Source organism: Protopterus annectens, chromosome 3.part1 (assembly GCF_019279795.1).
Source record: "Protopterus annectens isolate FY-2018-M chromosome 3.part1, PAN1.0, whole genome shotgun sequence".
Taxonomy (NCBI): Eukaryota; Metazoa; Chordata; order Ceratodontiformes; family Protopteridae; genus Protopterus; species Protopterus annectens.
This window is the reverse complement of record NC_056732.1, coordinates 1,012,328,212-1,012,352,725: the sequence shown is the minus strand read 5'-3', so window position 1 is coordinate 1,012,352,725 and position 24,514 is coordinate 1,012,328,212. Positions and strand designations below refer to the sequence as shown.

The 24,514-nt window shown below is 36.9% G+C and overlaps 1 protein-coding gene across 1 annotated transcript in view; it reads left to right on the top strand.

Annotated features, from left to right (window-relative positions):
- Positions 1-24,514, top strand: part of CSPP1 (centrosome and spindle pole associated protein 1) — a 2,775,649-nt gene that overhangs the window by 178,129 nt on the left and 2,573,006 nt on the right. The window lies entirely within an intron of this gene.

The following is a 24,514-nucleotide window of genomic DNA, read 5'->3' as shown; positions in this document are numbered from 1 at the left end:
TAGCTGGCAGATGAGAATGAGCACAGCCATGGAATTTTTTAGGTGTAGTTTGTTGATTTTTGAGGGCATGGATGTTTTCAATTTTCTTAGAGTTATTAGAATAGTGCTCTAGAGGTTTGTGTCATAGCTTGAGTACAGGGAATCTCCAGCAGAGTTGTTGGATTTAGATGCAGCAAGCAGGAACTTTTCACCTGAGCACAAGGCATTTTTTGTCTAGTAATGCTGGACTAGATTATTTAGTGTAAGGCAGTTGTGTCATTTGTAGATGAGTGACTAGCTGCAAGAAGGTAAGATGGTGTGACAGGTTTTATCCAATCCATTGTTTTAGGGAAAGACCTATATGGGTTATTAGCTGCAAATTTAGCTATTTTATTGTAGCACTGTTCTATTTGCTTAGCTGTGAGATTTGTAAGCTTAAGTATTAGAGAGGCATAAAGGAGAGGGGGAAGCAGAAAGGAAGAGGTAATACGTTTTTGGACTGTGGGTGAAAGGTAAGGTTTCACCCTATATACAAGCTGCCTGTTTTTGATGAGTTTTTTTAATGCTTGTTTTGTGTGAAGGTCAAATTTAAGTTGATCACGAACTAGAGTGCCAACAAGTTTGACTTCGGGAATTATTTCAGGGGTGGTGTTTTGGTGGATGTTATTGCTAAAGGATTTTATGCAAGAAAAGTCCTTTGAGGTGAAGAGAATTGACTTTTATTTGGATGTAAACGGAGTTGAGAGTTAGTTAATCAGCTTCCTACTGCTGAGAAGGATTCCCGAGTGGTTTGCTGTAGATCAGCTAAGTTTGAGTATGAACAGATGAGGGTGGAGTCATCTGCCTATTGTACAGTAGCAGCATTTTTGGTACACATATGGAGATCATTAGTGAACACATGTTGAATAACAATGGGATGAGGGCTGCCAACTTTTCATGTCAAAAATTCTGGACATATACATGAAAGCAAAATGGGTGCGGAATAGAACTGTGCATTAACCTCCCCTCGAGGAGATTGTCGTACAGTATTACTGTGCACAATCAAACATATTCTTGTGTTCTTCAATGGCCATGACAGTGTCTGTTAATTCTGGTCTTTCCAGAAAAATTCTGGACAGTTGGCAACTCTAAGTATTGAGCCTTGTGGGACTCCCAACAGGAGCTGGTAAAATGGGAAGAAATGTTAGATTTCCAGTTTACTGCCTGCAGAACTAGTGGAATGATTGGGTTGCTGAGGAGGAAGGATAAAGAAGCTTTTGCTGCGATATGTATCAAACACTTTGGAGAAGCCAAGAAAGACTGAGACCACCAAGTTACCTCCAGTTATATGGCAATTAATAGTATTGGTAAAGCTTAATAGGGCTGTGGTGGTGACATAGTGTGGGCAAATGCTGTGTCTGAGATGGTTTATTTTTATTTATTTATTTAACATTTGTTTACTGGGAAAGTCTGACTTGGAACAAAGCTAAGTTTCAGCAGAGGCCCGGGGAGAAACGCGTCAGATGTACCGTGGGAGGAAACTGGAGAACCCAGAGAAAACCCACACAAATGCAGGAGGACATACAGACTCCACACAGAAGGCACCTCAGCTGAGAATCTAACTAGAGAACCTCTTGCTGTGAGGTGACAACACTACCACTGCACCGTCCATGGTTAAGAAGTTGAGAGTGAATGTAGGTTTCAGGGATTTTGGTTAAAAGAGATAAAATGGCAGCTGGTCTGTAGTTTGATAGATCTGTAGATTTGCCACCTTTGTGAAGTGGCACAGTGAAAGATTTTTTTTCCACGGGGTTGGAACATTTTCACTAATAGGTCTGTTAAAGGAATTGAGATGGGACAGGCTAGAGCATCCGCAGCTACCTTTAGGTATTCAGAAGGTAGATTGCCTGGTGACAGAGTAGTGGGGTTTTTTTTGTATTTTTTTTTTTTTTACTTTAATAGTTGTTTTTAATAATGTTTGTAGGAACTGGTTTAATATGGAATGGAGAGATAAGTTGTGGTGGGATTTCAGGGATGGAGTTGTCATTTTTTTTTATATACATGTAAGGGAAGTAACAGACTGTAGAAAGCAACGATTGAACTGAGTGGTGAGATTGTCAGTTTGGGTTAATGTGAGTGGACTTGGCTGAGTTGATTGCCCTAGGTTAAGAAGAGCTAGTGATCAAAAAGGTTTGGAGTTTGATTTGTGGGTTTTATGTAGTGTGAAGAAGTGTATTCTTCATCTGATCTTACTTGATGTTTAGCTAAGTTTCTGAGATGCTGATAATATAAAAGGTTAGTTTGGCATTTTTCTTTGTGCCAGACTTTACAGTCCTTGTCTGTCTGCTTCATGGTTGTTTCTGTTGTGTTAGAGTGCTGGATGAGTTTTAACCCTTTTAGTTCTCAGTGGAGCTTGTGCATTAGGGTGGATAGTAAACTTTTGTTAAATTCACTGACTGCATCATCTAATGGTAATCTTATAAGTATGTTCCAATTGTAAAGTTTTAGTGCATTTGAAAGCTTTCATTTTGGAACACAATAACATTTATGACCCATTTATAATGGTTTTGTTTGTGGATCTGGGTGGAGGTGTCTTACAGATGTTGGAATATGATTACTTAAGGTGTCAGGGAGTGTGCCAGAGGATATAATGTTATTGGGCTTGAGGTAAGGAACCAGTTTATTATTGATTCTCTTTTGGTATTTTTATTGAATCTGGTCAGTGGTGTTATAAGCAGTGTAAATCCTTTCAGGTGTTTGGCTTTTGGGGAATTATCACTATTTACAGCTAACTATTCATTGTTTAGATCACCTAATATAGTTTCATGGGGAATATTGATGGGACATCCAGTGCAACATTTTTTCAGTAGTAATGTTACTTGAAGGGATGTACAATGTTTATAATAGCTATGCTTTTGGATGCATTTAACTGTGTTTGAGAAATAAGTATTTCTGCACCGTTGAATGGAGGGTCAAGACTGTAGGTGCACCGTTGAATGGAGGGTCAAGACTGTAGGTGGCTATCAGTCCATGTACTTCAGTTATTTTATTACATTTACTTTGGTTAATGTGCAGGATATGCAGGATAGGTGATGGGGGGGGGGGGGCTGACATGGTATTGTTTAGATATATTCTGATTGGATATTGGGCTTGGTAGTGTGTTCTGCTGAGAAGTGTCTGGATTGGAGTGAATATAACCACTTAGCTGCAGAGCATGTTGGGAGTATGAGGCAAGAGTCCTGTTTTTTACTTCAATATTACTAAAAAGATATCTATAAACTACAAACAAAGAAAAAATGGCGAAACCAGAAGTCTACGAACTGAAAAACTAATGTATATCAGATCTGATGAAGTTTGGACATAGTCACAAATGAAAAGCGCTTTATATTAAATAGTTTTTCAGTTTGTAAAAGTCTGGTTTCGCCATTTTTTTCTTTGTTTTTATTTCAATATTGAAGGCTGTTTAAGAAGGCATAAGTTGTGTGATGACATTGTATATGTTACAGTAGTAAATGTGCTTGTTATGGCTGTTACACTAAACTTTAAAGTACTGAAAGAGGTTATTATGGTTCAAAGAGGGGGAAGATATGATAGTGGTAGTTTCTCCTTTTGAGTGAGGATGCATTAGATTGTTGGAAATAGCTGATGGGTAGGTGGTGGCATGTTATAAGATGGGCAAATCATATGAGTGGAAAAATTGTTACCAAAATAAAAGGAGACCTAGTGTAGTGGTGTTAGGTGTAGGGGGGGGAGAGAGAAATGAGGGAAAAAGGAGCTAGGAGTATTGCAGTCTGAGTGGTAATGGAAAGATGATCATTGGGAGAAGTTATGTTTGGATGTAAGTAGAGGGAATTAAAGGGAGGAGTTGTGGCTCTGTATAAAAGTAGAGTAAATGGGGGTGTGTGGGAACTGAAGGCAGGGTGGGGGAGTGGAGTGAGTTTGAGCGTAACATGGTAGTAACAGAGCAGTCGAACAATAGCAGTGCTGAGAGTTTCTTTAAATGCATAAGAAAGAAAACTAACAGCAAAACCTGTTTTGTGTATTATGCTGGATGTACTGTATTTGTATAACTTGATGTTGGAGCTTTTCTCCCCAGGCCTCTGCTGAAAATGGACCTGGTCCAGTCGGAATTTCCCGGTTAACAAATGTAAAATAAAATAAATAAATTAAAAATAAATAATTCTGAGTTCAATAGGCAAGTTCAAGTATGTGAAGGCACTGAAATGAGTGAAGAGCTGTATAAATGTAAAAGAAAATACGGATCATTGCACGAATAAGACTGAGTAGTACTAGGCAGCAGGAGACAAGTAAAATGGTAAACCAAGCCTGTTTAAACTTAAGGCAGGTCACAACAGAAACTTCAGGTTAGGACTGAGTTTAGGGGAAAAAATATATGAGGAAGGTGTGACTGAAGACAACTTTTTGCTACTGCAAAACTAATCCTACTATCAAAAACAAAGGTAGCTGTTTTGCTAGAATTACATTAATCAAACATAAACATACACTGTGTGTTTTAGAGTTACAGGTTTTTAAAAATCATTATGGAGCTGATCCTTTTGTGCAGCAATGGAGCTTTTATGATGACTACAAAATGCTGGAGGCACACAGTTGTTCAGTTACTTGCAGATAGTGAAGGGAATTGTGTTTAACAGGGCAAGGACGTAAGTGTAGTTGATAGCGTTTTTTTTTACAACTCCTAGAAAGTGGTGGAAGTACATCTACAGTGAATTTCCCTGGGGATGAGTGATAAACGTGTAGCTGACTTGTAAGAATGTAGGAAGGTGAGTTAAGGGTAGAGAGAGATGCGAGTAAGATGATACCACTGTGACTTCTAAAATTCCCATTTATGAGATGGATATGTAAAGCATTTGAAAAGTGTGCTGACAAAAGATTTAAGGTTTTTTTGGGGGAGGATTCTGCCAAAGTTTGGAAACTGACACAGAATTAGTGTCTGTTTAGGACATTCGTGTTAGTGCCATGAATTGTGTAGGAGACCAGACCTGCTGTGAAAGCACAAATGACAGTATAGCTTTTATTGCTGGACTGTTAAACTGATAAAGATGTAGTCCTTTCTTAATTGAATGGAACATTGTAAGGTAATACCCAAACTTCTGATCTATTTGTCTGAGGCAACAGCACTAGTGGGTTCTTGATTTGTGACTTGTAGACAGCTTAACGATCTGTTTTAAGTTTGTTGCATTTTAGATAATGGTCCAGAGCATGGATTGGTAGGAACAGATGATGCTAGAGAGCAGAAATGATCTGACTGACATTTGGTATGTAGTCTGTCATGAGATACTGTATGTGACAGAGGTTTCCTAGTTTTTGATTTGATGTCCTTCAAGGATGCATCTGCAGTCTTTACAAATGGGTTGTCCTGTTGTCAGGCAGCCGTTCGGTCGGCCGGATTCCAAAGTCTGGGTCTGGCTTCGGCTGGTGTCGCACTTCACCCGACGTCATTGCGGCAGTTCTTCGGGTATAAAGGCATCAGCTGACGCCATTTTCCTCAGTCTTTCTTGCCGCGTGGCGCCCGAAGCAGAAGCTGTTCGCAAGTGCCGGTCGGTCAGATCCAGAGATTACTACTACCGAATACTACTTCGAAGACTTCTGTAAAGCTAAGTACCCCGTTGGGGACTCTTTCTTGCCTCAGCCGATGTCAGAGAAAGGTTTATATTTTAATGCACAAAGTATGGTCGCTCCAAATATTTTTGTTTATGTAATTACCTTGAGAGAGCATGCTTTAGGTGGATTGGACACACTAAATTGGCCCTAGGTATAAGTGCATGCATGTGTGTGCCTTCTGTGGAAGGTTGGGCGTCGGGCTGGCAACTCGATACCGTAAAACTCCACTGCCAATCATGAGTGGACAGTGATCCGCTGTGGCGACCCCTAACCGGGAAAAGCCAAAAGAAGTATTACCTTGAGAGAGCAGCTGATGCTTAACATTTGGATCAGTGTAGCAGTATCCTGAGCTATGTGGGTTATATCCTTAGCAAGGATATGAACACTGGCTAACTTTCAAAGCTTTAGGGAACCTTCCACATGCCCAAATTGCCATTGGCTAGAAGCCAAAGAAAAGGCATATTTGTCTCCAGAATGCTTCAGAGCTTTCTTACTGGAGAAGTGCTTTGTCTCTGCAGACTTTTTGAAACTGACTGTTGGCTAGCGAACCTTTCAAGGCTGGCAGGTAAGTCCCCATGTGGGCAAAACCTTCCATTCCACCTCTTTTCTTTGGTGAAAAAAGTGTTCTTTCTGTGAATGTTACTTTCCTGATAAGGAAGTGAATTTTTTCTAGGAGTGTTGAGTTTCTGAAGTGGTTTTTTTGCCAGTCAAGTGCTTCTGTGGGCATATTGTGTAAAAATCTGGTTTTGTGTACTCTACATTTATAAGTAGAGTTATGTGTGTGGGGGGCAGGAGTTGGTGCTTTTTGTGACTTTCAGGGGAAAACTTTACCTCAGAGCCAATTAATTTTTTTTTTGTCAGAAAGCTCACTGACTAACTCAGCCTGAGCTTCCCACTTGTGAAGGCTCCTTCCACCTTGAACATAGAGCAATTGTCTGTCTGCACAGTTCTTGCTTCCCATCCGCAAGAAGAAGAAAGTTAAGAAATCTTTGGGTGTTCAGCTGGATCCATCACTGTTCCAGCCACAGGTGGGTGACTGCTGTGGCTGATTCTGGTTCCTTGGACCATTCATCTGTTCCTGGTTCCTGTGGTGTACTTTAAACCACTTAGGATTGGGGCAAAGGCATGTCCTCTGCTTCTGCGGGGTTGCTGTCTTTGGGCAAGGGTGTCATTATCAGGGGGAAAGAGTGGGTGAAGGTCTGTTGCTTAGCTTGTGTACGGTTCTTTATTACTGTGCTTTTTCTCTTACCTTGGGTTGGTCCTTTCCTAGGGAGTTTCTCATAAAGAAAAAACAGAAACTTAAAGAAACAGGAGCGAACATTTTAACTGTGGACTGGGAAGATTTGCTGGGATTTGTTAAGGGATTTCTCTTCTTTTAACAAGTTAAATCCTAGATCCCCCTACAATCTCACAAAAAAGATTTTCCTCGCAGTCTGACAATGAATTCCTGTTGGATGAGCAGAGAGGGGAGGGGGAATGTGATTTTTCAGTTAATTCTCCTCAAGCTGAAGTCTGATTCTAAGAAGTTTCTGTTCAGAGTCTTTTTCTGACACTATTAATAAAATTAGAAATTTAAGTGGGAGTAGAATGAAATCCCTGTATCAGAAGTACTATTATTTCTTACAACTGGATTTTCCTAAACCTGTAACTGTTCTTCCCTTGTTGCTTGCATTTGAGGAAGTTTTGTTAGCTTGAATTATGCCTGACATCCCGTGCTCCCAAGGCATCTGACAGGTTGTATAAAACTCTTCAGACGTGCACATTTGTTAACTAACCCAAAATCAGATTGTGCAGGGATACCTTTATTGAAGTCTTCTACTGCTAAACATGTTATGAATGCTAATCCTACTCCCTTGAATTGATTTGGGGAAAAGTGTATTTTTTTCTGCTGCCTTTACTTTTAGGATTTTGAACTGTTGGGCTTGTATGTTGAAATTTTTTTACTGGCTTATTTTGAGAACATGGTAAAAGTTAACAGTTAAGCTTCCATCTTCTGAGGTTAATTTTTTGAAATACCTTAATTGTGTCTGCTTCTTGGGTAACCAAGCATTCTTTAATGTGTTTCTTTGATTCTACTGATGCTGTTTCCAAAGCTGCTGCTTACTGGTTCATTTAGGAAAATATTTGCATGGTTACATTCTCAAAATCTATCAGATGATGTCAAAGTTGAGATTGTGAATTCTCCTTTGAAGAAAAGATTTATTAATTGGGCCCCGTGCTGCTGTGGTCCTTAACGTGATAAGAGAGGGAAATTCATTCAAGCAGTAACTCCAATTTTTCAACCCTTCTTTTCAAAGTTCAGGAAAAACTTTACTTCCTTTTCAGGATTGTTTTCATAAAATAAACAGTCTCAACAATGTTCTAACGAGCAGAATTTCAAAAAGTAGTGGCAAGTAGGTCAAAAAAAAAAAAAAAAAATCAATCACCCAGAACCAAGGACATTACAAAAAATCAAAATGACTACTTAACTATTCTAACTCCACTCCTTCCCACCCTGGCAATCTTTAAAACCTTTCCCTCGGTCCAGGCCTCCATTTTCCAGCGGGTTGTAACACTTATTCAACAGCGATACAGATGGCAATGGGAATCCTTCCCCTTTTTTCGTTAGGATTCCTCCTCATTATAAAGCAGATGTCCCTGTTTCCTCCTATTTTAGAGCAAATGTTGCCTCAGGTGGTGCTAGAACTTGTGCCCTCAGCTCAGATGGGCAAAACTTTTATCCAGTGATTTTTCTAGATTTGTCCCTAGGTAAAGTTTTTCTTCCACTGGACAAAGCAGAACACTACAAGGAAATTTACTGGACTTCTCCAGCTAATCTCAGAATGCTGCCAGGGAATTTCTCAAGATTCTGGGTTTTATGGTTTTCGTGATTGAGGATTCCTTCCACATGAGAAGAATTACTTGATGCATCAGACCTATCTTATCTTTTCAGATTCCATTTCTGATGTTTTTCAGAAGAGAGTTGCTTTGGTGGGTGGACCAGTTGTCTCTCAATCTCAGGTCTCTCCATCTCCCTTCGGTATCTATCCCAGTCAGTCACAGCAGATGCTTCAGACTTTGGTTGGAGAGCTGTTTCAAAAGGAATGAAAGTGCAAGACCTGTAAAATTCCAAGGACAGACAAAAAAATACATAAATGTCAAAAAGAAGTTGATGGTTATTGGTGCTTTACAAACCTTAAATCATCTGTGGTCTCCAGAATTTCTGCAAATTATATGCAATACCACAGTGATTGGGATATAAACAAGGCGTTACCAGATCCCTATCCCTTTTGCAGACTTGCTGTGATTGTCTGGGAGGTAGCAACGCAGCTCACTGTGACTGTTCAGGCTTCATACATTCTATCAGAACAAAGTTTTGCAGCAAATCATCTGAACTGGACCAGGACAGGCCCTCATGAATGGAAAGTACATCTGTGGATCTTCCAGGAATTGACCCAGCTGTGGGGAGCACTTGAAATAGATTGGTTTGCCTTCTTTCAAAACAGACAGCTAAAGAAATTCTATTCCAAGATTCTTTGAAAGCAGACCTTGAAGACCAATGTTTTCTCATTCCCTTGGGACAGGAATGTTCTTGTAAGCCTTTCCAGTTATACTCTGGGTTATTCAAAAGATCCAGGAGGACAGAGATTTTGGAGAGGATTCCATTTTAGCCTCTGCAGCAATAGATGTTCATAATATGGATTACTGTTGCAGTAGCCTTAGCTATATGGGCTAAATCCTGCCAAGCATGTAACAGCCGGTCTACTTCCAGTGCAGTATGGCACTTTTTATGCTCCCAATCTTAGCTTGAACCGAGCTGATTAAAAAGGGAGGTTTGGGTGTCATACTCCTGTCAGAGAAGAATGCACCTCTTGCAGGCTTTTGAGGTTCAACAGACTAACTATGTTACATTGCATGGCAGGTAATTCCCCTTTGGAGAAAATCTTCCATTTTCTTTTTGTAACAGAAGTTGTACTTTTTCTGTAAATGAATAAAGTTACTTTTTGTACTACATTTTTTTACACACTAATGCTGCAAGGCTTCCCTGAGAATCCGGCATCTTATAGGTTCATAGGTAGGTACTAGGCTATCGGCCATAGGGCCTATACAAGCCCAGCCAAAAAGGTACCCTGGCTTTTGCCACCCAAGAAAATTATTTTCCAGTGCCACTGTCGAGCAGAGCCACAGAAGTGATCCCAGGGGTGAATTTCCTATTTTCTTTTTTGGCTTAGCCATAGAACAACCTTAATGGTTCATTGTTTCTTCCTCCTTGCTGCAAAAAGTAGAAAATTACTAATCTGATTTTTTTTCACCACAGCTGGCTGCTAATGTGCCTCAGCTGCAGATGGGTGATTCTGCTTTGGCCATTTCTTATTCCTCAGACCATTCATCTTTTTCCCTGATTCCCTCTGGTGCAGTCCTTACAGTTACCATGAATTGGGGGTTAGACATGTCCTTTGTTGCTATTGGAGTGGTCTTGATGGCCAAGAAAGAGCCGGTCATATTGGTCATGGTAGAAAGGGCAGGGAATGTCACTCTGCCTAGCCAGTATGCTAAGCCTGTCTCTAGGGAGGGTTACCTTGGCAAAGTTGGATCTGCTTCTTCAGAAATTCCTATCAAAAAGAAGCAAAAACTTAGACGTATTTTCTTTTCTATCATAGTCACTTTGAACAGGAGTGATTTATTGGGCTTAGTACAGGCTCTTGACCCTTCCAGTTCTTCTGTTTCTGGTAAAAGAAAAACATTCTTCATTTTCTGAAGAGGTTCAAGTTTTTGAACCACAAAGTGAGTGCAAAGGGACAAATTTTGCATTGTCGTCTCAGGTCTGCAATTATGATGAGAGTATGGCTTTGGCCAGTATCTTTGAAGGATTCCGTTTCTCTGAAAATATTTTTAGAATAGATCCTTGTTCCAGTAGTAACGTAATGATATTCCACACTCCCTGTAGATGTTATGATTTATTACATCTGGATTTTCCAGCACTTACCCTGATTCCTCCCATTCTTTCAGCATTTCGAGGATTTTTTTCATAGTTTGTAGCTTGCCTAACAGCTAGACTACCGCTCCCAAAGAAAGCAGACCGATATCATGTTTCTCATTCCTATACATTATATACACTCATCCCAGATCTGACTTTGCGACTGTTGCTTTAGTGAACCCAGGTACTACTAAACATTTGGTTAATACCAAGCCTCCCTCTGACAAGGATGGGAAAGCTTTTGATAGATTTGAAAAAAAAAGTGCATTCTTCTGCAACATTTGATATTAGAATTTTCAGCTGTTAAGCCCATATGTTAGTTTGCCTCTTTTGAGAATGAGTAATATTGTGGCATCTGTGTCATCTTCTGAGGAGAAATCTGGTTTGTGTAATTTGGTCAGTTCTATGTCTTGAGTGGCTACTCACTGTTTGAAATGTACAGATAATTCTGCTGATGCTGATGTCATTGGAAGAATTATGAGAAGGTTTTGTTGTTGCCTGTCTGAGAAGCCCTGGGCCTTTTAATGTGCAGTTGTTTCTTGTTCTTGATTGCTTTATGTGAGTTATTCTCTGACCCGTCTTATTCTGCTGTCAAGTTTTTCTTTTCAGCCATATCTGCTTGAATATGTTTAGATCCCTGTCTTTTTCTGTTCTCAAGTCAAGCAGTTTTGAAAGGGGTGTTACACATTCATCCATGTAGTAAATAGTTGACACCTTCTTGGCATCTTTTATTTTGTACTTGAAAATATTGGACTTTATTCCATTTTAAACATCAGGCTGATTTGAGATTCTTAACATAGAAGACTGTTTTACTCATTGTTCTGAGATCTGCAAGAAGAGCATTGTAAAAAATGTCCACGGAGGCAAGGGCTCACCCAAAAGATGCTTTATTCCAACAAAAAATTCACAACCTTCACCACAGCTGACCTAGGTTTCGTCTGTATGACTTCATCAGAGTATGGTGAAAAAGGCAGCCTATAAATACAACAATCTCAATTAATACATTTATTAAATAATTAACTAATTAATCAATTTATGAATAAGTTAAACTCTAAAATAAAAGTAATAAACACGTACATGCCATATTAAAATTGAAATTAAAAAAGATGGTTCATTTAAAATGTAATATAAATAAATATGAAAAAATAATGTAAAAATTGAATTTTATACCCATACTACATTTAATTTATATATAAACTACATATTTAAAAATGGAAATGAAAAATGTGCAACATACCCAATAAACAAAAAGGCTTCAGCCTCAACATGTTAAAAACCTAAGTTTCAACAGGGGTTTGAGCGACACACACTCGTTCAAACCAGGATAAATGTAAGCCTGAAGTCTTAGTTGCCATTTTAACTCACAAACATCAAGTTGGCAATCTAAGACCCTTCCATTTTGGTCCTTAATCTGTTGTTGTACAACAAAAAACTTGAAATGATGATCTTCATATGCCATGATGTGCCTAGATAAAGAATTAGTCACTTTATGTTTAATGTCTAAAATGTGCTCATTAATTCTCTCCCTGAACTTCCTACAGGTCTTGCCAACATAAAATGCCGTGCACACCTGACATTTGGCAAGATAAATCACATTTTGAGAATAACAGTCAAAATGGCCCATAAATTTAATAGAGGTGTGGTTAATTTTGATTTGTTTACCTGTTATTAAAATGTGTCTGCACGTCATGCATCTCCCACATTTAAAGTTACCCAAGTTTTTGTTGGTCCTAATTTCAACCGGCTTAGTACTATTCTCAAAAATTTCTTTTAAACTTTTATCCTTTCTAAAAATAAACTTGAGTTTGTGTGTAGCCAACCTAGAAAATTCATCCAATTTGGAAAAGGATTCCCAGTATTTTTCAATTATTCTAATAATGTACTCTGCATCCGCATTGTAAGTTAATATATATAAAAAATGTTCCTTGAATGGAACATTACTACTCACACCTCCATTTAAAACGTTAAATTCTTTTTCACTGTTTAAAATAGGTACATAAAGGCCGCTGTCCCTTTTAATTTGAACCTCACGTCTAATTTCTTCACACATGTATTTAGGATACCCTCTATTCAAAAATAATTTCATCATAAAGTCCAACTCGACCTGGAAGTCCACATCCTCACTTACCATACGGGCTGCTCTTACCATTTGCCCCTTGATAATGGCTTTCTTTTGATGGACTGGATGCCACCTATCAAAATGTAAGTATGAATTGGAGAACGTGGGCTTCCTGTAAATTTTAGAGATCAAACATTTCTTTGTCCTATCAAAAATCAACCTAATATCCAAGTATGTGATGTTGTTATATTTAACCTCATGTGTAAACTTTAAAAACCACACTGTTTGATTAATGTATCGAATAAATGCTTCTAACATGTTTTTGTCCCCTTGCCAAATAATAAGGATGTCGTCTAAAAAACGTGTATAAAATTTAATATGTGAACTAAATTCGCAATCAAATACAAATTTAGATTCCCAATAGGCCTTTATATAGCTAGCATATATATGGGGGCACAAGCTGCCCCCATAGCTACCCCTGTGAATTGTCGAAATAAGTGTTCTTCAAAGGACAGAAAATAGTTTTTTAAGACTGTTTCCATTAATCTGACATATAAATTAATGGTGTGTTGTTCATAAATGCCATTGCAAAAAGTTGTTCTTCCAACCACATTAGCCCCATATCATGTGGTATACATGTAAACAAATTAATGACATCAGTAGTGACAAAACAAATATCATTCTGAAAGTCCAGTTTTTTAATTTTATCAAGTAAATGCCACGAATCCCTAGTGATTTGAGGAAACTTCTGTAAACCTGGTTTTAATTTTGTGTCCAAAAACTGACTAATAAATATAGTTTTACTTCTCTTCCCATCAACTATAGGCCTAAACTTGACATTGTTTAGGCCTTTATATTTGGGAATTCCAAAAATTCCACTAACCACTGGTGCATTGTTAGACATAAAATTGAATTCTTTCTCATTTATTTCACCTTGAAAGAGCATATCATCTAAAATCAATTCAACCTTTTTATAGGCTATGTTAATTTCATTTCTGCTTGTTTCTATATAATTGTCACTCATAAGCATGGCTAAAATCTCACTCACATAATCGCCTTTGTCAACTATAACAACTCCACTACCCTTGTCGGGTTTCATAATTCGTATATTTGGTATATTTTTTAAAAATTTTAGAATGTCTGAATCCTCTTTGTTCATGTTGTTCAAAAACAAATGCTCTCTATTATTTATATGACATCTGATGTCTTGTTCACATAAATTCTGAAAAACCTTTGTAATTTTATTGTATGGGGGGTTGAAAGTACTAGGTTTTTGTAACTTGCCTTCTTGATAGGCCCTTTCTTCTGTTATATCATTCTCAAAATACAAGGCCAAATTAAGTTTACGCACAGACATTCTAAAATCAATAAGGGTATCAACAATATTGGCCTTCCTACAAGGAACAAAGTTAAAACCTTTTGACATAAACTCAGCATGTGCATTATCCAAAATAATACTAGAATAATTAAAAATCTTAAAATCCTTTGCTGCATTGAATAATATAGTAGGGTTGTTTAATATTCCTACTTCACTTGTTGTGTTTACATCTTCGTTTAAAATAATTTCTCCCTCAGTCGTATCAACCATAGAAGAAATAAAAGTGTTGGTTCCATCATCTGATTTAAACTGCCCTGCAGTACTTAACAAATTATCTATAGGGTCCTGTTGCTGCATTGTCTCCAAGTAAGAACCATCTAAGTTAATATGTGCCTGTACATTGTTATTAGACTCAAAATCTAAAATGTTATAAATACTCAATTGTGATAAATTAAACCATTCATCACTATTTGTACTAGGGTCATTGTGTATTGAACACACAACTATGTCTGCTGCATTACTATCAGAAACAGTCTTATTCTTACTGCTGTCAACATTATACAAAGAAATATCTTGATTCAACAGTTTGTCAATATTTAAAACATGGTCGCTATGTATTAGACACCCATCTGTGTCAAAAACATCACTAATGGGAGCAGTCTTATTCATACTGCTACCACCATTTAACAAACAGCAATCATGGTCAATATCTATAATGTTCAAATCAATGTTTTCTACATGTAGTACATACTCATCGTGCGAATTAAAGGCATGATCTCAAAAATCAATGTTGAACAAACCATTCATGCTTGCAAACGAATCATGTGTAATGTTCATTGTAAAAGTCATTTCAGTTTCATTTTGCTTACCATATAGGTCCAAAATGTTTCCAAACCTGTTATCTTGACATGAACTTCCACATAAATCACGCTCAACCCTTATATCTGACAAAAAACAATCGATTTGGTTTGTAGATAAGTCCACTGAAATGCTGCTTACAAATTGATTGGAATCATAACTGCCTCGAGATTTACTACAAATGATGCATTCATCATCACAGTGTGTAGGACAGTGTATGCTATATATCTTTTTGTTCACCTTCTTACAGCTTTGGCCCAATTCCGATCTTGCTCCGCTGTTTGAAATGAAGTTCGGAGCAAGATCGGAATTGGGCCAAAGCTGTAAGAAGGTGAACAAAAAGATATATAGCATACACTGTCCTACACACTGTGATGATGAATGCATCATTGTAGTAAATCTCGAGGCAGTTACGATTCCAATCAATTTGTAAGCAGCATTTCAGTGGACTTATCTACAAACCAAATCGATTGTTTTTGTCAGATATAAGGGTTGAGCGTGATTTATGTGGAAGTTCATGTCAAGATAACAACAGGTTTGGAAACATTTTGGACCTATATGGTAAGCAAAATGAAACTGAAATGACTTTTACAATGAACATTACATGATTCGCTTGCAAGCATGAATGGTTTGTTCAACATTGATTTTCGGATCATGCCTTTAATATGCGCGATGATATGTACTACATGTAGAAAACATTGATTTGAACATTATAGATATTGACCATGCATCTCCACATTTAAAGTTACCCAAGTTTTTGTTGGTCCTAATTTCAACGGCTTAGTACTATTCTCAAAAATTTCTTTTAAACTTTTATCCTTTCTAAAATAAACTTGAGTTTGTGTGTAGCCAACCTAGAAAATTCATCCAATTTGGAAAAGGATTCCCAGTATTTTTAATTATTCTAATAATGTACTCTGCATCCACATTGTAAGTTAATATATATAAAAATGTTCCTTGAATGGAACATTACTACTCACACCTCCATTTAAACGTTAAATTCTTTTCACTGTTTAAAATAGGTACATAAAGGCCGCTGTCCCTTTTAATTTGAACCTCACGTCTAATTTCTTCACACATGTATTTAGGATACCCTCTATTCAAAAATAATTTCATCATAAAGTCCAACTCGACCTGGAAGTCCACATCCTCACTTACCATACGGGCTGCTCTTACCATTTGCCCCTTGATAATGGCTTTCTTTTGATGGACTGGATGCCACCTATCAAAATGTAAGTATGAATTGGAGAACGTGGGCTTCCTGTAAATTTTAGAGATCAAACATTTCTTTGTCCTATCAAAAATCAACCTAATATCCAAGTATGTGATGTTGTTATATTTAACCTCATGTGTAAACTTTAAAAACCACACTGTTTGATTAATGTATCGAATAAATGCTTCTAACATGTTTTGTCCTTGCCAAATAATAAGGATGTCTAAAAAACGTGTATAAAATTTAATATGTGAACTAAATTCGCAATCAAATACAAATTTAGATTCCCAATAGGCCTTTATATAGCTAGCATATATATGGGGGCACAAGCTGCCCCCATAGCTACCCCTGTGAATTGTCGAAATAAGTGTTCTTCAAAGGACAGAAAATAGTTTTTTAAGACTGTTTCCATTAATCTGACATATAAATTAATGGTGTGTTGTTCATAAATGCCATTGCAAAAAGTTGTTCTTCCAACCACATTAGCCCCATATCATGTGGTATACATGTAAACAAATTAATGACATCAGTAGTGACAAAACAAATATCATTCTGAAAGTCCAGTTTTTTAATTTTATCAAGTAAATGCCACGAATCCTAGTGATTTGAGGAAACTTCTGTAAACCTGGTTTTAATTTTGTGTCCAAAACTGACTAATAAATATAGTTTTACTTCTCTTCCCATCAACTATAGGCCTAAACTTGACATTGTTTAGGCCTTTATGTATTTGGAATTCCAAAATTCCACTAACCACTGGTGCATTGTTAGACATAAAATTGAATTCTTTCTCATTTATTTCACCTTGAAAGAGCATATCATCTAAAATCAATTCAACCTTTTTATAGGCTATGTTAATTTCATTTCTGCTTGTTTCTATATAATTGTCACTCATAAGCATGGCTAAAATCTCACTCACATAATCGCCTTTGTCAACTATAACAACTCCACTACCCTTGTCGGGTTTCATAATTCGTATATTTGGTATATTTTTTAAAAATTTTAGAATGTCTGAATCCTCTTTGTTCATGTTGTTCAAAAACAAATGCTCTCTATTATTTATATGACATCTGATGTCTTGTTCACATAAATTCTGAAAAACCTTTGTAATTTTATTGTATGGGGGGTTGAAAGTACTAGGTTTTTGTAACTTGCCTTCTTGATAGGCCCTTTCTTCTGTTATATCATTCTCAAAATACAAGGCCAAATTAAGTTTATGCACAGACATTCTAAAATCAATAAGGGTATCAACAATATTGGCCTTCCTACAAGGAACAAAGTTAAAACCTTTTGACATAAACTCAGCATGTGCATTATCCAAAATAATACTAGAATAATTAAAAATCTTAAAATCCTTTGCTGCATTGAATAATATAGTAGGGTTGTTTAATATTCCTACTTCACTTGTTGTGTTTACATCTTCGTTTAAAATAATTTCTCCCTCAGTCGTATCAACCATAGAAGAAATAAAGTGTTGGTTCCATCATCTGATTTAAACTGCCCTGCAGTACTTAACAAATTATCTATAGGGTCCTGTTGCTGCATTGTCTCCAAGTAAGAACCATCTAAGTTAATATGTGCCTGTACATTGTTATTAGACTCAAAATCTAAAATGTTATAAATACTCAATTGTGATAAATTAAACCATTCATCACTATTTGTACTAGGGTCATTGTGTATTGAACACACAACTATGTCTGCTGCATTACTATCAGAAACAGTCTTATTCTTACTGCTGTCAACATTATACAAAGAAATATCTTGATTCAACAGTTTGTCAATATTTAAAACATGGTCGCTATGTATTAGACACCCATCTGTGTCAAAAACATCACTAATGGGAGCAGTCTTATTCATACTGCTACCACCATTTAACAAACAGCAATCATGGTCAATATCTATAATGTTCAAATCAATGTTTTCTACATGTAGTACATACTCATCGTGCGAATTAAAGGCATGATCTCAAAAATCAATGTTGAACAAACCATTCATGCTTGCAAACGAATCATGTGTAATGTTCATTGTAAAAGTCATTTCAGTTTCATTTTGCTTACCATATAGGTCCAAAATGTTTCCAAACCTGTTATCTTGACATGAACTTCCACATAAATCACGCTCAACCCTTATATCTGACAAAAAACAATCGATTTGGTTTGTAGATAAGTCCACTGAAATGCTGCTTACAAATTGATTGGAATCATAACTGCCTCGAGATTTACTACAAATGATGCATTCATCATCACAGTGTGTAGGACAGTGTATGCTATATATCTTTTTGTTCACCTTCTTACAGCTTTGGCCCAATTCCGATCTTGCTCCGCTGTTTGAAATGAAGTTCGGAGCAAGATCGGAATTGGGCCAAAGCTGTAAGAAGGTGAACAAAAAGATATATAGCATACACTGTCCTACACACTGTGATGATGAATGCATCATTTGTAGTAAATCTCGAGGCAGTTACGATTCCAATCAATTTGTAAGCAGCATTTCAGTGGACTTATCTACAAACCAAATCGATTGTTTTTTGTCAGATATAAGGGTTGAGCGTGATTTATGTGGAAGTTCATGTCAAGATAACAACAGGTTTGGAAACATTTTGGACCTATATGGTAAGCAAAATGAAACTGAAATGACTTTTACAATGAACATTACACATGATTCGTTTGCAAGCATGAATGGTTTGTTCAACATTGATTTTCGAGATCATGCCTTTAATATGCACGATGAGTATGTACTACATGTAGAAAACATTGATTTGAACATTATAGATATTGACCATGATTGCTGTTTGTTAAATGGTGGTAGCAGTATGAATAAGACTGTTCCCATTAGTGATGTTTTTGACACAGGTGGGTGTCTAATACATAGCGACCATGTTTTAAATATTGACAAACTGTTGAATCAAGATATTTCTTTGTATAATGTTGACAGCAGTAAGAATAAGACTGTTTCTGATAGTAATGCAGCAGACATAGTTGTGTGTTCACTACACAATGACCCTAGTACAAATAGTGATGAACGGTTTAATTTATCACAATTGAGTATTTATAACATTTTAGATTTTGAGTCTAATAACAATGTACAGGCACATATTAACTTAGATGGTTCTTACTTGGAGACAATGCAGCAACAGGACCCTATAGATAATTTGTTAAGTACTGCAGGGCAGTTTAAATCAGATGATGGAACCAACACTTTTATTTCTTCTATGGTTGATACGACTGAGGGAGAAATTATTTTAAACGAAGATGTAAACACAAGTTAAGTAGGAGTATTAAACAACCCTACTATATTATTCAATGCAGCAAAGGATTTTAAGATTTTTAATTATTCTAGTATTATTTTGGATAATGCACATGCTGAGTTTGTCAAAAAGTTTTAACTTTGTTCCTTGTAGGAAGGCCACTATTGTTGATACCCTTATTGATTTTAGAATGTTTGTGCGTAAACTTAATTTGGCCTTGTATTTTGAGAATGATATAACAGAAGAAAGGGCCGATCAAGAAGGCAAGTTACAAAAACCTAGTACTTTCAACCCCCCATACAATACAATTACGGAGGTGGTTCAGAATTTGTGAACAAGACATCAGATGTCATATAAATAATAGAGAGCATTTGTTTTTGAACAACATGAACAAAGAGGATTCAGATATTCTAAAATTTTTAAAAAATATACCAAATATACGAATTATGAAACCCGACAAGGGTAGTGGAGTTGTTATAGTTGACAAAGGCGATTATGTGAGTGTAATTTTAGCCATGCTTATGAGTGACAATTATATAGAAACAAGCAGAAATGAAATTAACATAGCCTATAAAAACGTTGAATTGATTTTAGATGATATGCTCTTTCAAGGTGAAATAAATGAGAAAGAATTCAATTTTATGTCTAACAAATGCACCAGTGGTTAGTGGCATTTTTGGAATTCCCAAAATACATAAAGGCCTAAACAATGTCAAGTTTAGGCCTATAGTTGATGGGAAGAGAAGTAAAACTATATTTATTAGTCAGTTTTTGGACACAAAATTAAAACCAGGTTTACAGAAGTTTCCTCAAATCACTAGGGATTTGTGGCATTTACTTGATAAAATTAAAAAACTGGACTTTCAGAATATTTGTTTTGTCACTATTGATGTCATTAATTTGTTTACATGTATACCACATGATATGGGGCTAATGTGGTTGGAAGAACAACTTTTTGCAACTGGCATTTATGAGCAACACACCATTAATTTATATGTCAGATTAATGGAAACAGTCTTAAAAAACAAATTTCTGTCCTTTGAAGAACACTTATTTCGACAATTCACAGGGGTAGCTATGGGGACAGCTTGTGCCCCCATATATGCTAACTATATAATGGCCTATTGGGAATCTAAATTTGTATTTGATTGTGAATTTAGTTCACATATTAAATTTTATACACGTTTTTTAGACGACATCCTTATTATTTGGCAAGGGGACAAAAACATGTTAGAAGCATTTATTCGATACATTAATCAAACAGTGTGGTTTTTAAAGTTTACACATGAGGTTAAATATAACAACATCACATACTTGGATATTAGGTTGATTTTTGATAGGACAAAGAAATGTTTGATCTCTAAAATTTACAGGAAGCCCACGTTCTCCAATTCATACTTACATTTTGATAGTTGGCATCCAGTCCATCAAAAGAAAGCCATTATCAAGGGGCAAATGGTAAGAGCAGCCTGTATGGTAAGTGAGGACGTGGACTTCCAGGTCGTGTTGGACTTTATGATGAAATTATTTTTGAATAGAGGGTATCCTAAATACATGTGTGAAGAAATTAGACGCGAGGTTCAAATTAAAAGGGACAGCGGCCTTTATGTACCTATTTTAAACAGTGAAAAAGAATTTTTTAACGTTTTAAATGGAGGTGTGAGTAGTAATGTCCCATTCAAGGAACATTTTTTATATATATTAACTTACAATGCGGATGCAGAGTATATTATTAGAATAATTGAAAAATACTGGGAATCCTTTTCCAAATTGGATGAATTTTCTAGGTTGGCTACACACAAACTCAAGTTTATTTTTAGAAAGGATAAAAGTTTAAAAGAAATTTTTGAGAATAGTACTAAGCCGGTTGAAATTAGGACCAACAAAAACTTGGGTAACTTTAAATGTGGGAGATGCATGACGTGCAGACGCATTTTAATAACAGGTAAACAAATCAAAATTAACCACACCTCTATTAAATTTATGGGCCATTTTGACTGTTGTTCTCAAAATGTGATTTATCTTGCCAAATGTCAGGTGTGCACGGCATTTTATGTTGGCAAGACCTGTAGGAAGTTCAGGGAGAGAATTAATAAGCACATTTTAGACATTAAACATAAAAAAGTGACTATTTCTTTAGCTAGGCACATCATGGCATATGAAGATCATCATTTCAAGTTTTTTGTTGTACAACAACAGATTAAGGACCAAAATGGAAGGGTCTTAGATTGCCATCTTGATGTTTGTGAGTTAAAATGGCAGCTAAGACTTCAGGCTTACATTTATCCTGGTTTGAACAAGTGTGTGTCGCTCAAACCCCTGTTGAAACTTAGGTTTTTAACATGTTGAGGCTGAAGCCTTTTTGTTTATTGGGTATGTTGCACATTTTTCATTTCCATTTTTAAATAATATGTAGTTTATATATAAATTAAATGTAGTATGGGTATAAAATTCAATTTTTACATTATTTTTTCATATTTATTTATATTACATTTTAAATGAACCATCTTTTTTAATTTCAATTTTAATATGGCATGTATGTGTTTATTACTTTTATTTTAGAGTTTAACTTATTCATAAATTGATTATTTAATAAATGTATTAATTGAGATTGTTGTATTTATAGGCTGCCTTTTTCACCACACTCTGATGAAGTCATACAGACGAAACCTTGGTCAGCTGTGGTGAAGGTTGTGAATTTTTTGTTGGAATAAAGCATCTTTTGGGTGAGCCCTTGCCTCCGTGGACATTTTTTACAAGTTTCATTTTTGTTCTTTGGTTTGGGAAGAAGAGCATTGTAGTTGCAAGGTCTTGTGTTGAGTCATCTCTACATCATTTTCCATAACTACAGAGTTTAACAACTAATCTTTCTTTTAGGACTGAAGTAGTTTGAGTTTACTTTCAGCCAAACTATCAATTTCCTCGGTCCCTTCCATGAACCTAAAGGTAAGCGAGAGAAAATATTACACACACTGGATATCCACAAGCAGGTTATATAATACTTGGACAGTACTAAATTCTTTCTGGGAAGCCGGTCTTCTGTTTATCACCTATTAAGATAATTAAAAAGGACAGCCAGTGTCAAAGCCAGTTCCAGTCAGAATTAAGACCCATTTGACTGGGGGTTTGGCTATATCTGTGGCTTTTTGGAAAGGAGTGGACTCTAGAGGGAACAACATGGATCTCTGTACATACCTGCACAAAACGCTACAAACTAGATTCTTTTTCCAAGTGCAGAACTGATTTTGCTTGGACCATTCCCTAGGGGCTACTGGATGCTTGAAGTCCTGTCTTCTCTGTATATTTAAAAGCTATGGTAGTCTACACACACAGCTTTGGCTACTGCAACGGTGATCTAAATTTTGAAAATAGTACAATATACTTACACACTGTGTTCAACATAGTGCAACTGTGCAAATAAACTTACCATAACATTTCATATTCAAATAGAACACTGTTGCAGTAACTACCCCCTTGCTTGTTTTTATTTGTTGCCAAGTTGTGGATATATACCATTGGTACAATTATATTTTTCTGTTTAATTGTTCCAGTTTTTTCTTTCAGGACTGTAGTAGGCAGTATAATTGAATTTATGCTGAAGTGGTGACCTGAGTGTAGAAGCCAGTCTTCAGTTCTGGAAAACTTAATTTGGAAGTTGGAAGAAATGGGTGTCATTGAGGCTATCTCAAAACAGGGTGGAGTCATTAACATTCTGGATAAGTCTCTGGTTTACAGTGGGAGTTTTTCATTGACAAAACACTAAAGAGAAGTTTTTTTTTTTTTTTTGTGGGGCTCAAATGGAGTTAGGAAGAGGAGAGCACACCTAGAGGTTATAAATTGTTGGGCAGATAATTGCGGAATCAAGAAATGTACTGATAGGGGCAGGCTACACCCCCCCCAAGGGTGATCATCTGTGTTTCTTCTTTCTTCCAACACCCTTGCCTAATTCCCCCCACTCAGGACAACCATCCAGCTTACCAGGTCACTAATTGATCCTGGATGACCAGTCTAACACAGAGATGGCTTATTTCTGCACTAATGAGCCAGCTGGCTAGTTTAGCCTGCATTTAGCTAATCAGTATATTAGCAGAAGGTGGTTAACAGTATTGAAGGCCTATGTCCTTTGAGTTTGTTTATTTTGTTGTAAGCAGAACTAAATAGAGCTGTTTCATTGCCGTGGCCAGCTCTGAAACCCTCTCAGCAGGCAGCACAATTTTGAGGATTTGTTTTTGAAAGGATTTTTTTTGTTGGACGGAGCAGGGGATGGAGCTCCAGTACTGGAGGAGCCGAGCAGGAAGAGAAGTAGTGAAGGGCTGTGGTCCACTGTTTTCTCCCCAGGTGGGATTGCATGCACTTGGAGATGCACACGACTGTGTAGTCTCACTGTTGAGATACAAGAGACCACTTCTCATGCTGTGAGGGAAGGAACAGTGCTGCTTGAAAGGAACCACTTGCAGAAATAAAGGAACAGCCTACATTGTTTGCCCAGTCCAATTTCCTGTCATGGTGTCCTGCCAAGTGTGAGCATTTTAAGGGGCTGGGGAGAAAATAGAAGTCTCAATCAAACTTAATGACTGCCTGGATGATGACCCCCCCGCCGTAAGGCAGCTGTCATCCTTTGAAGGGAACAACTGGGCTGATAGTGCAAAAAAAATTCAGGATGTTAATATCTCAATTGGGGTCTTAAAGTTCCTGGAGGTGAACACGGAATAATAACTTCATTTGTTTTGTTTATATTTTGTTGACCAGCTTAGTCCCACTAGGCCAGTGGCCTGTCTTCAGGGGAGACCTGAGATGGTATTGTGTACTGCTAGTTGAAATTTGGCCAGGGCATCATGCAACATCCCCTACTCTTTTCGATGGCTATCATGGAGTCTTTTACAGCCACCTAAGCTACTACCACCTCAAGTAGATAAGATGTCAGTTTAATGTCTCATCTGAAGGACAACACACTTAGGAGTGGAGTCACCTCCTTATGCTGCACTGCAGTATCAGCAAGCCATCATCCCAGTGCGGAAATAGAACCCACAATGTTCTGTACCAGAGGGAAATGTCCTACCTGTTGCACCACTAACACATTTTTATGATGGCCATTAAGTAAAGCTGTATACAAAGGACATTAAATGGAATATGCACATAGATAACACTCTGCTGTTCTATTGTAGTCCATTGGCCCACAATGTGAATGTATTTGAAAGGAAAGGGATGCAAATTATTTTAAGGCACTGGAATACAAAATAATGTTCATGTTAATTTTCCCATGTATTAAGAATTTTTGATTTTGAATA